Below are 14001 nucleotides of genomic sequence, written 5' to 3' on the forward strand. Positions count from 1 at the left end.
TTCCAACCTGTCGGTACTTTGAATGGTTTGACGATGCCACGGATCCTGTCAAATGCAAGATGGTGAAATTACCAGTAGAGAATGGTTGTTACGCTTGCGGAGAATTTGGTCACTGCTTCAAAAACTACCCACTTCAAAATCAAACCTGCAACAAAGATCACTGCAAATCAAAGTGGAGATGAAATTTTGCAAGCATGAACACAACAAGAACATAGCATGCCTCACTTGTATAGATTGTGATGGTTTCAAGTGGGTCTCAGATGAAGTCTTCATTGCTGCAAAAAAAATATATTATGAATTCAAGTTTACAACTTAATGCCATATGTAAGGAACTCAACAATCTGAAAATGTAACCTGCAAATGTACTAATAAACAACCTGCCACTTTTCATTCATCATTCATTCAAGTCTACAAAAGAAAGAAATATTGTCTACTTAGCTTTCTTAAACACAAACACTGTCTTCTTAAACACAAAAAAAAAAACCAAAAAAAAAAAAACAGATCTGAAATCATTTCTTCTTAGCCTTCTTAAGGGGTGTGTTGGTAATTCTGCGCACCGAGTTAGACTTATTAAACGCCGACGACCGATCTGGTGGGTCCAGGCGTGAAATCTAACGGAATGGCCAGATTATAAAAGACTTTAAAATTCTGACAGGTTTATTAATTATATGGTTTGAAGCTGGTTAGTTTATTAATTTGCCCAAATATTTATTCTCATTCTGAAGTAATAATTTTTGTAATCACCGATCAATAATTTTGGATTGATGGTGAGGGACCCGTGGCTACTTCCAGGAGTTGGAAGGTAAAAGCTGGGTCATCCCATAATTTTCGAGCGAGATTATACTAATAGGAGGTACGGGTTAAGTGGGGAGGATATACGCTACACACATATAAGACAAAGTGAAAAGTAGTGTTTTATATGGGATATTGTTGTTGGGTGCAATAATAAAAAAAATAAGGAAAACAGAGTGGGTCACGTGCTCAACACGTTGTCCTTAAGATATTAGCGCCCGGCTACGCTCAAGAGTGATGCTATAGCCCTCACAGGACGGATATGTAGTAGATGCTCAACTTGGGCTTGGCAACTCCTAAAAACACTCAAGGAAAATCGTGAACGCTAAAGAAAACAATATAAAATATTTTTCCTTGGGGGTCTCTCAAAAATATAGAGAAACCCCTTTCGCATAGATTTTACAAAAGTAGAGAAATTTGTTTATATAATGGAATAATACAACTTAAGAAGAGGAACTCCCCGATGTGGGACTAAAAAGCTTATATAGTCTCTTAAAACAACTAAAAAGTGGAAACTCCACGATGTGAGACTAATAAGTTTTTTCATTCACAAAAGAAAATAATAAATTATAATTTTTATTAAAACTTTAAAAATCATTTTTTATTAATCGTTTTCCAACAATCCCCCACATGAATGAAAACTCAATAAGAACTGAATGCACAGACAGACGGACCGTGCATGTAGAAGTCATACTAGTCATTCCAACGTCCTCTCTCACACTAAATTGTGTTGACTCCAATGTCATACTATGGATTGCAAAAGTCATATAGTATGGATAGATTTCATATTTAGTTCCTCACAAATGAGACTAAAGGTTCCTTCACTAAAGTGAAAATGCATGAACTAGCGAACCCTTAGTGACCCTTAGGTCCTAAGTTCCAGTAATACCAAAACCATCAAAACGAAAATCACATAAAAACACAGGAAATACCATTTTATCCAGAGGTTTCCATGAGGTCTTGAACCTTTGCTTAGTGAGATATTACCGTAATTGCTTGCTAGAGACAGTGGATGTGATGTCTTGAACTGCTAGCGTTTGATGTAATTCGCGATAACAGCCACAAATGATATCTCCAAGGTTACTGCCAAGATCGTGCCGTTTTGTCCAATTTGACCCTGGACATATCATGTTTTTCAGAATGCTCTAGAGAATCAAATCTTATATTCTCATAGGAAGCGGCCCCACTTCCTCATTCAGATAGGTAAGTTTCCATAAAGAGTGTTACTGCCACACCCCACTTCAATCTTAAATTGAAACTATACAACTCATTAAGACTTCTTAAAAGTCATCCTTCACATGCCGTCACACTATCACGTCTACACCATAAGGAAGGGACAGAGAGTAAATTCTATGATAGTGTTTACCTTTACCCACCACAAATTAGTTGTCTCATTCGAAACCTTGATCTTGGAATCTCCAGTCAGCAAGGTGAGTATCCTGCATGGCAAGTTTAATTTGTGAGCTTAAGCCCCATCCCCCTCAATGCATTTTAACTATATCTTTGGATAAACCTTTCGTCAAAGGTTGCACGATATTCTCCTTGGACTTTATCAATCAATGGAAATAACGCCGATTGATATTAGTTATTTTTAGCTTTATCTATTATAACTTGGCTAACTCAATGTATAGATATAGCTAGCACATGACTATGCCAGAGAGGAATGTCTTCTAAAAAGCATATTAGGCACTCGGCCCCCTCTCGTACTTTATCTAACACAATACTCTCAGTCCATAATGAATGAGCAATATATGTCTGTTTGGAAATCTTCCAAAAACAAACCTTCCTGCTAGAGTGAAAACATATCCACTCGTAGACTTAGACTCCTTTAAATCAACTGTCCAGTTTGCATCACAAAGTCCCTCAAGGACAACAAGATACCTTTCATAAATCAAACAAAAGGTAATAGAGTATTTTAGACACCATAATACTCTACTAAGTGCATCCCAATGCTCTTGCTCTGGACTACGAGTAAATCTACTTAACTTACTCACAATATAGGCAATGTCTGGACTCTTACAGTTCAATAAATTCATCAGACATCCTATAACTCTTGAATATTCAAGTTAAGATACTTCATTACCCTTATTTTTCTTGAGTCTAAAAGAAGAATCGTGGAGTACAAGCAGACTTACAATCATACTTACTGTATCTCTTAAGCACAAATTCAACATAGTTAGAATAACTAAGACTATAAATGTTAGATTATCTTCTAATCCTCATCCCGACATCAACAGGGTCTAAGTATTTCAAGTCAACGTTCTCATTCAACACATGTTTTTAGTGGAATTAATCACATCTATGTTTGTATCAAGTATAAGCATATCATCAACATACAAGCATACAATCACACATGCATCCTTAACAAGTTTACTATAAATACACTTGTCAGATTCATTAACTTAAATCCATTACTCATTATCACATGATTAAATTTTCCATGTCACTGTTTATGTGCTTATTTCAAACCATACAAAAATTTGTTAAGTTTACAAATTTTGTCTTCATAACCTTTCACCATAAAGTCCACAGGTTGGTCTAAGTATATTTCTTTATCTAATTCACGGTTTAGGAAAGTTATCTTAACATCCATCTGATATATCTCTAAGTTGTGTAAGGCAACAATAGCAATTAGTTTCTCAATGGAAGTAATTCCCGTCACAGGCGAATAATAATCAAGGAAATATACACCTTCTTTTAGTTTATAGCCTTTAGCTACCAACCTAGCCTCATTTTTTTCCACAGTTCCATCTACCTTATGTTTCCTCTTAAAGACTCATTTACATCATATGGTCTTACTCCCTAGAAGTAAACTAGCAAGATTTCAAGTCTGGTTATGACGGACTGAGTCCATTTCACTAAATGAAGCTTCTTACCAGAATGGGGTTTCAGTAGATGTTATGGCTTCTTTATGAGCCTAGAACTCAGACTAAGCTAGGAATATTATGAAGTCAGTTCCATAAGAAGTCTCAGTTCTAATCCTTTTACTTCTCCTATGATCAACTCTACTCCATATTCCTTTAAAGGTAAATTTTGACTAGTTGAAAAGACATCTAGGGGGTCAACAACACATCCTTAAGAAGAGACAGGTTTCAAAATAAACATGTTCAAAGAACTCAACATCCCTAGACTCCATAAAAGTATTCACACCAAAGTCAGAAAAAAACAAAATTCGCAACCAAAAAACTATATGCAGTAGGGTACTCATGAAACCTTATCTAAACACCGCACACTTTGACGTATACATAAAAAGGTTGTCTATCTTTCCATACTCATATGGAGTTTTATCTGATCATATAAAGGTTACTCTATACAGGATATAATAAAATTAGAGGACGACCTCCCCCCACAAGTTTGCGGTTATCCTTTAATCAACATGGAATATATCATCTCCTTAATGGTTATGTTCTTACGGTCAACTGTACCATTAGACTATGTTAAATAAGGAGGTGCAATTTCCTATATGAATTTCGTACTCACTATCACGTTCATACCTACCCTTTTAGTGGTAACATATACTTCGCTTTCAGTTTCAAGTTTATACTCTTAAGGCTTCTAAGGCATCATCCTTACCCCTAAGCAAGTATACAAGATAATACCTCGTACAATCATCTATGAAAGTTATAAACCACCTTTTACCACCTTAGTTTGGGTTGATTTCATGTCAACTAGGTCTAACTGAATTGATTCTAAGGGCTTAGAATTACTATAAACAATTTTGCTAAAAGGTTTTATAGCATATTATGATTCTGCAAAGATTTAACTTTTGTGTTCAATGTCCAAACTAAATTTGGGTACGCAGCCTACGCTAGCCAGCTTATGCATTGACTTTTAAGTTTACGGTTCCCAGTTTACCATGCAAAACATACAATCACACAAAAGAAAACAAAAGAATCAATTTTGTTCACTTCATATTTTTTTCCGTTAAGCATATATAAACCCTAAGTCTTATAACCGTTGCAAAAAAAAAATCACTGCCCTTAGTTAAGACAAGTTTTCTAGATTCAATTAATATCTTGATTATTTTACCATCTACAACAGAACAGGATACAAGATTCTTGCATATGCTCGGAACATGAAAACTTCATTCAATGTGAGAACATTAAAGATATGGGCTTCTGCTCGACCTTTCCCTTTTATGCAACCTCTGTCGCAGATGAGTTACTCATATAGAGTTTGTCTACATCCCTTATCCTCTGATAAGAGGTGAACAGTTCTTTGTTTCAACAAACATGCTTAGTGGCTCCAGAGTCCACCCCAGTCTCTCACATTGGTTATTAAAATAACTTCTAACATCATGCCACTGAACTCATTCTAGTTTGTTTCAACTAAATTAACATTAACCTTCTACTTATTAAGGTTTTTACGTTGTCTACACTTTACTACCGTATTTCCAGGAATTTTACAAACATAACAATCACCCTTAATTAAAGTAATGCCAAATTCATGTTTACGAAACATACCTTTTTTATGAAGACTACGCTTAGAGTCATGTTTGATGTTCTCGCCTTTGTCAGCTTTGGAAGACTTGTGTTCATCCACATGCGTTTGTTATCCATAACCCTTTCCAGTTTCATGTCACAAACTTCGTTTATACTCAGACTAAGCCAATCACCTCATACACCACATCTCACAAACCTTAGTTCCGAATCGGAAAATAAAATATGAGTTTTGAAGTTAACATCTAGATCTACAAACTTCGTTTGAATCACCATTTCAAAAAACTCATGGTTACCCCATAAAAACCAATTTAGTTAACAACAAAATTCTGTTCGTCAAAAAATTTCAGGAACGTTTCTCTGTTTTGTAAAATATCAAAACAAATACTTTTACAACTCCAAAAATTCTGAAATTTTGTGAGGATAACTATAAGGATGTCTACTACATTAGTTTAAAAGGGTTCATCGAAATTCCTTCTAGGTTAAGAGATAAATTCGAAACTCTACAGATGACCAAAAATTCGTTTTTTTTTCACTCTACAATTAACATCCATGATTATTACAAACTTTAATGTCTTAAGATTGTTGGGTGCAATAATAAAAAAAAAAAGGAAAAATCAAATAAGCAAAAGTTATTGATACTTAGCTCCTTTACAATGGAAGTGATCGATTTGAGCGAAACGGACGAGCTTCCCAGATCTCGCAACAACAACAAGGCAAAAATTTGGAAAAACAGAGTGAGTCACGTGTTCAACACGCTGTCCTTAAGACATTAGCACCCGGCTACACTCAAGAGTGATGTTATAGCCCTCTCAGGATGGGTATCTCCAGGATAAAACACCATACTACACCTACTACTAGCATATGTAGTACATGATAAAACACCCTACTACACCTACTACTAGCATATGTAGTAGATGCTCAACTTGAGCTTGGAAACTCCGAAAAACCATCAAGGAAAATCGCGAACACTAAAGAAAACAATATAGAATATTTTCCCTTGAGGGTCTCTATAAAATACAGAGAAACCCCTTTCCCATAGATTTTACAAAAGTAAAGAAATTTGTTTATATAACGGAATAATACAACTTAAGAAGAGGAACTCCCCGATGTGGGACTAAAAAGCTTATACAGTCTCTTAAAACAACTAAAAAGTGGAAACTCCACAATGTGGGACTAATAAGTTTTTCATTCACAAAAGAAAATAATAAATTATAATTTTTATTAAAATACAAAAAAATCATTTTTTATTAATCTTTTTCCAACAATTGTACCTTCCCCAGTAAATAGGTACACCTTTTAGAATACGTAATTTTGAAAATTCAGACACTTGGTGTTACAAATCAAATCTATAATGAATTTTGTGATGGAACTTTGACTCGCAGCTGGATTATGGCTTTCACGGCCGAAAATAATTAACACACACCGGGATTTTGTCCCGAAGAATGCACCGTGTAATAGAGGTGGTGGGGCCCATTCCTGCCCTTCTCTATCACAATGTTGAGGACGCACGCGTGTATCTGTTTGATCCTCTCACGGCGCATTCTTGGGGAAAAATCTCGGTCAACCTAGAATCATTCTTTCATGAGAGTTGATACTAAACTAAGTTGTTTTACTTTCGTTAATAATGCATAAATTGTATGTATATTTCATTACGTTATAAAATAAAATTTCCCTCGACAACTATGAATCTTAAAGTCACGAGTTTACATACAATTTGATGTTTTAACATGAAAAATTAATCGACTCACGGTTAACAATTTAAATACGTGGAGTGGAGAATACATTGGTCACTGGTGCTCGGGAGCGTAGTCAACCCATTGTTAGAGTTGGCAGTTGCCCATCTTACTAGGTTGGAATTCTTAGCCTAGTAATTTTGGATATTTTGACTTCAAAGTATATAGAATAAGAGGAGAAGAAGACACAAAGTAGAGGGAAAGAGAGAGAAAGAAATTTTTATTCATATGTGTGTGTTTACAAAGGTTTGAGACTCTATTGATAGAGTTTACATACTTGGTGCCCAAGTAATGGGGTCCCACTGAAGTGGGCATCTAGCAAATAGACTTCTGTTTATAACACTCCCCCTAGATGACCACTGTATCTAAGCTAATTGCCTCATTAAAATCTTATCAGGAAAATCCGAAGGGACAAAACCTGACTGAAGGGAAAAGAGTACAATTATGAGAAAACTTAGGACAGAGTTGGACATGCATATATTGCCTCGTTAAAACCTTCACAAGGAAACCCCAGTGGGACAAAACCTTGACAAAGAAAAAAGAGTACACCGTGATTGTCCAGTAAAATACCTTTTACTATGATGCTCCCTTGGTAAGTACTTCATTTAAGTCTTGGCTTGCAAATCTTCGAGTCAACACTTCCCAATTTCGATAAACAAATTTCTTGAATGCTGGAGACAGCAATGTTTTCATGAGAAATCTGCCAGTTGATGAAGTCTTCTTTTGCGTTAGTCTTCTGATAGTTGTGTTCTCGAGTCTTCATGTTTCTTTCAATACATTAAGTACTTGTGTCTTGGATTGCTAATTTCTTGGAGATGATTTGCAGAAATAGTTGATGTAGTTTCTTCAACAAAGTGCCAAGATATGAATACCTTATCATACGTGAACAAAAATCGTATTTGTGAGAAGGAAAATCCAAAGTCTTAGGAGATGGTTAAGTTGATTTGGTTTAGTCAAATGTGGGCATCCACTAAACAACCAAAATTGATACAACTCCCCTTTGGATGACCATCATGTTGAATTAAATTGCCCCACTAAAACCTTTCCAGTAAAACCCGATGGGAAAAAATTTGGGTGAAGAAAAAAGAGCATAAATATCAACATTTTTAAAGAAAATTAAACGTCAATGAGATATTGCCTCATTAAAACCTTGTCAGGAAAACCACATGGGACAAAACCTGAAACGAAGGGAAAAGAGTACAACTTTTGACATAAAATAATAACTCTAGTCTATCTCAAAGACGAGTTTAAACTGCAGATTAAGAAAGAAAAATAATAGAATTTATGCTGCCAAAGCGTGGATTTTAGTATTTTTAAGGACTCCTCAAGAGACCTATAATGTTGAAATCATCAACTAATTAATCCGGATTTTTGGTTATGTATCGAACTTCTAAAAACACATAGAGTTTAAACCTGACATAATCAAGTCAGGTGGCTGCCAGAATATAATTTGAATCCTACAAGGATTACAAATACGAATATGTTCTCTGGATACATACGAGTCATTTAAAGACTACCACGCCAAATGCATCATATAAAGAGAACAATTATTAAACCAATCCTAGGGTTCGAGGAAAAATAAAACCCTTAAATCGTTTTTATACGACTACACCAACCTGTAATTTATAGGCTTGGCATATTTAAGGTGTTAAGTTTTGGATCCAAAAAAATTGTGTTAATTGAAAAACTAATTCAACTTAATTTGGATTGTATGCCAACCAATCACACAGTCGATATTCCTCTGCAGAGGGGTTCAAGACCACCATTTAGTTCTAGTAGCTACTTTAAATGAATATTCGACACTTATTTGTCTATACGATCTCACACAATTTCCAGTGTAGGCATACTTTGAAAAATACAAAATTACCGGTACCAACGCCCACGAGCATTATAATCTCCCCATCTTCCATTGAGGACATATGAAGTATATGAATGTGGATCATGTACTGATAAACTCATTGGAGTATTATCTGTACCCTCTTCTAAAACGCTACTTGTTGCTATATGTGATTGGATTTGCCTTTCAACATGCAAACGCTTATATAAAAGAAAAACGAGATATTTCACGCCTAGTCAATCGCAACTTTTTCCAATTTAATCATGATGGGAGAGAAACTGATATAACATTCAAGTTAATTAACACCTACTTTTGCTGGTAGTGTATAGTCTCCCCCTGATTATGGCGGAAATATTTTCATCGTATAAAACCAAAAACAAATTTCTTAAAGTATTATCCGATTAAATCGACGACATATACTCTAATAATTTCTGGATTTTAGCAATACCAGTTGGACTATAGATAATGACTTCTAGAGCCATAAAAATTGTCCCAAAAAAAATAATAGTCTTCTTGACATACAAAATTAACATCAACCATGGATTTTATTGGATAATTATAGCCAAAAGCATATAAAATATGCAAATGAATCACCAAATAATTTTTGACCAATAGGGGCAATAAAATAATCTTACACCTTGGAATAAAATTACGGACACTTAATTTCTTAAGAAAATTATCTGAAGATCAATTTTAGTCATTACCAAGACTAATAAGATAGGCTAACAAGCTGGGTGCGTGCACCCAAATTAATCTTAAGTGTCCAACTATATTCCAAATTCAAGTGGAACAGTCCCAAAATTTGGAGATAATTATCATGAGGGAAATTAAAATTGCAAAAATATCCTACAAAAATGCAACAATTCCTCGTTTTATTGGTATTTGGTTGATGGAGATTTCTCTGGAGGAATAGAAATCAAAACCAAAATTGGATAAAAGTTTTTAGAATGCCAATTTTTACATCCCTTATTGAAAAAAAATGGGGAAAAACCAATATCAATTGGTTTGTATAATTTACCAAAATTCAATTGACAAAATATAAAAAATATTGTCGTTTTATCCATCGCATTGGAAAAATCCACTTTGTGGTTAACAAATGGTTTCTTGTAAAAAGAAAAACAAAAACCATATAGATAAATCACATGTTGTATAGAAGACAAGGATACCAAATTTAATTGGCCGTAGGTTTTTCAACCATGCATGTGATTAAATACCATAAAGGTAACTAAATCGCGATGACACCAATTTTTGGTGATTACAGTTTCATTAAAGGAATAAAAACTGCAAACCATCTTTTGATGAATTTTTTTTTCTTTTTCAAAAAAATTAGAGAAGAAAGAAAAAACAATAATCAACCTTGTTTACAAAGTTGATTATTCCATACGCATACAAACCAAATAAAGCTAGTACTTTCCGTACATAGAAAAAAAGAGAATAAAAATAATCTGACCATGTATAGAAAAGTAAGTTAAATATGCATGTGGGATTCCGTAATGATATGGGATGCTGGAATATGGTATTGGCCTTCCTCATCCAACCAATGTATAATAATTCACAGCACCACAAACAACAGATGAACATGCAGATACAAAAACCAAATACTCCCTCCGTTCCTAATTAGATGACCTATATCATGAATAAGTGGAGTGATAGATTAGTATTATTATAAGAAATATATAAAATTTGATAGCCATATTTATATTCATTAGATAGGTGTTTTAAAATGCTTTCCGATGATACAAAGTTTACGAAAATCCGTTATATAGTTTGAGAGATAAATCATTTCTAAATTTACTAGCAAATTTTAATTAGATCATCTAATTAAGGACAGAGGTAGTATAAACAAAGTTAGTGTATCATATAATAATAATTTAAGCTAACTGGAAAGTTAAAAGACGAAAGGTATAAACATAAAATCGTTCAAAAGAAAAAAAAATTTGTTCATGGCGTGAACACTTCCGTTTGTTTATGGTATAAACGTTGATTTGCATTTTCTTCCGACGTGAGTGCTCAGTTGGGAGCGTGTTGATTACGTATTGTGTTATAGAATAAGAGGAGAAGAAGACACAAAGTACAGGGAAAGAGAGAGAGAAATTCTTATTCATATATGTGTGTTTACAAAGATTTTGGACTCTATTTATAGAGTTTACATACTTGGTGCTCAAATAATGGGGTCCCACTAAAATGGGTATCTACCAAATAAATTTCCGTTTATAACACAAAACACACTTATACCTAATTATCCATCTTAAAAGGAAAAAAGTACCTCCCCATAGCCAGGTTTCTGGTTCCTCCCTGCTAATGCTATAAAGACATCATATACATCAATTTGGTTCTTATTTATATACGATCCATTTTGGTATATAATCATATTTCCTCAATTTTTGCAGCCAAATACCTGATATACCATATAAAATAATGTAAGATACCATTTCGGTTTCCGTTTTTTTTTTGTAATGAGGTTTGTTATTTGTTAATCATTAGAAATTGGAGCAACACTTTTGACCTCATTTCAGTTCCCTAATTTGAGGCCTCCTATCTTTATTTGAGGCCTACCATTTTCATCAACCAACCTAGAGGAGGTGATATGGGGTGTCTAAAAAATAACAAAATACTAAATTATCCTTTAAAGATTCCTTAATAATTTTAAATCAAAAATACAAAACCATTATCATTATCATTTCTATTAACAAATATACAAATTTCTTAAATCAAAACACAATTTTTTTTTCAACTTCCATCAAAATCAAAAACTAAAAACTAATCACAAATTACAATTGAATTCTCATTTTTTTTGGGTTTTGATGAACATTCGCCGATAAATAATTTAAGTGATTGTGTTAAATCCCTTCAATCCTAGAAAAACTCAACAATGATTTAATTCTAAATCTCTGAAATTTACTCGTCAAATATTCTGAAAATCAAACCATAATATGTTCATGTGTGCATTAACATGAACCGATTCTGGGTTGTGTTTAAAGGTATCGGTTTTTATTGTACACTTACATAAAACAATTCTGGTTTGATGTGATGAACATTAACCACAATCGGTTTAAGCTAGTGCACACGTAAACCGATTCTGGGACCAATGCTTAATCTTTATGCCCTTGTCCACAAACCATTGATTTGCAACGTTCCTATCTTCCCATCCCAAATCGGTGTAATAGTGGGCAGAGTTGAACACTTCAACCATCTACAACATATGTCAACAAATTAAGGATTCAGAATCGGTTTACGTGACACAGTCGAGTAAACTGATTGCAAGGAATCTGTTTTCATATGAACTGATTAAGGACTTGATGGAAAATTTAATAAGTCCACAATCAGTTTATATTTAGCACCATGTAATCCGATTTGTGTCCTCATGTTCCTGTAACATTTTGGCACCATAATCGGATTACATATATACCTTATGTATACTGATTGTATACATTGTGTATTTACTTGAATATCCAGGTGAAGGAATCAGAATATGTACGTCACCACATACCTGCCCTATAAAGTTTCATTTTTGATAACCTAATCCCCACACCTCCTGCGTGATGGTAGTTGCGACTAGAGTCGATTCTCTTATAACCTTAGGTTTATTCCAAAACCTTGTAGGTTAACGACTTAACGACTTCATTGGGATTGAGAAGCCAGACCCAACTATTTTATTTTTAGTTGTGTGTTCTGATCTTATTTATACTATCGTGATTGATTACTATCTTTTCTAAGATTTTCTTGAGATTTATCTCTGACAGGTAAGATTAAAATAAGTCACAAACATCTTCGTCTCATCGTTTGTGATTCCACAATATCTTGTTTCGCTTCCATACAATTAAGATTATTATGAGGTGATTGATATTACTAGGCTGTTCTTCGGGAATATAAGTCCGGTGTATCAATTGGTTCATGTGCACCTTGATTTATCAAAAGACGGAACAAAACTCATAGATATTTCCGTGGGAGACAGATTTATCTATATCAATAGACTTTTCTGTGTGAGACAGATTTGTTTATCAAGTCTTCGACTTTGGGTCGTAGCAACTCTTAGTTGTGGGTGAGATCAGCTAAGGGAATCAAGTGCGTAAAATCCTGTTGGGGTTCAGAGACGTAAGGAGCGCAACTGTACCATGATCAGTGTGAGATTGGTAAGGGCTCAACTACATTCAAGTCCGAAGTTCATTGGTAGTAGGCTAGTGTCTGTAGCGGCTTAATACAGTGTGGTGTTCAAAGGTGGACTAGGTCCCGAGGTTTTTCTGCATTTGCGGTTTCCTCGTTAACAAAATTTCTGGTGTCTGTGTTGTTTCTTTTCCGCATTATATTTGTTTATATAATAGAAATATCACAGGTTGTGCGCTAAGTTCAATCAGTTCTTGAATCCGACCTTTGGGTTGTTGATTGAATTGATTGAAACTTGGATATTGGTTTGTGATACCTCCAAGTTATTTCTCTTATTCAATCGGGCTCGCAAATTTTTATTTGTCTGATTGTGGATTGAATTGAGGAATTGAGATATAACTCTTTGATATACTTTTCTAAAGATTGAGTCTGACTGTCTAGTTGATTCTATTGAAAGTATATTGGAGTTAGTCCATCCAGATTGCCGAACGAAATATTGGGTGTGGTTGTTAGACCCCTATTTTTCACTAATAGTCCATGGATTTGAAAATAGATATCAAAATCAACGTTAATAAAAACTTATGATAAAAATTAATTTCAATGGACAGAAGAAAAAAAATATTAGAACCATAATGTGTTTTCACCTATATAAAAACAAAAACAAAAAATATAAAGAATACCCTTCGAGTATGGAGTTGATGGTCGAAGAAAACGATATTGAAATAAAAATCAAATACTTAACTAAACATGTGAAAAGAAAACGAAGAAAAATCAATACCTTCAGCAGAATGGGCTATTAGATTATTATCACCGTGTACAACGTCAACAACACCCTTGCTTTTTATGTACGTCAACATCACAAAATAACATGAATCAGAATAAGATGCAGGGTTGATGAAAAGAGAGTTTTTTTTCTCTGAATAACTATGCTTCTGTAACCATTAATGGTTGGTTTTAGGGTTTTTTTTCCTCTCTCTCGGAAGTTTATTTGTCTGATTCTTTTTTATTCTCTCGATTTTTTTATTGGATACCATATGCATAAATTAGATAATTTAGTGAGAAGAAAAAAGGAATGACGTGGCGCAAAATTAGA

This window comes from Papaver somniferum, chromosome 3 (genome assembly GCF_003573695.1).
Source record: "Papaver somniferum cultivar HN1 chromosome 3, ASM357369v1, whole genome shotgun sequence".
NCBI lineage: Eukaryota > Viridiplantae > Streptophyta > Magnoliopsida > Ranunculales > Papaveraceae > Papaver > Papaver somniferum.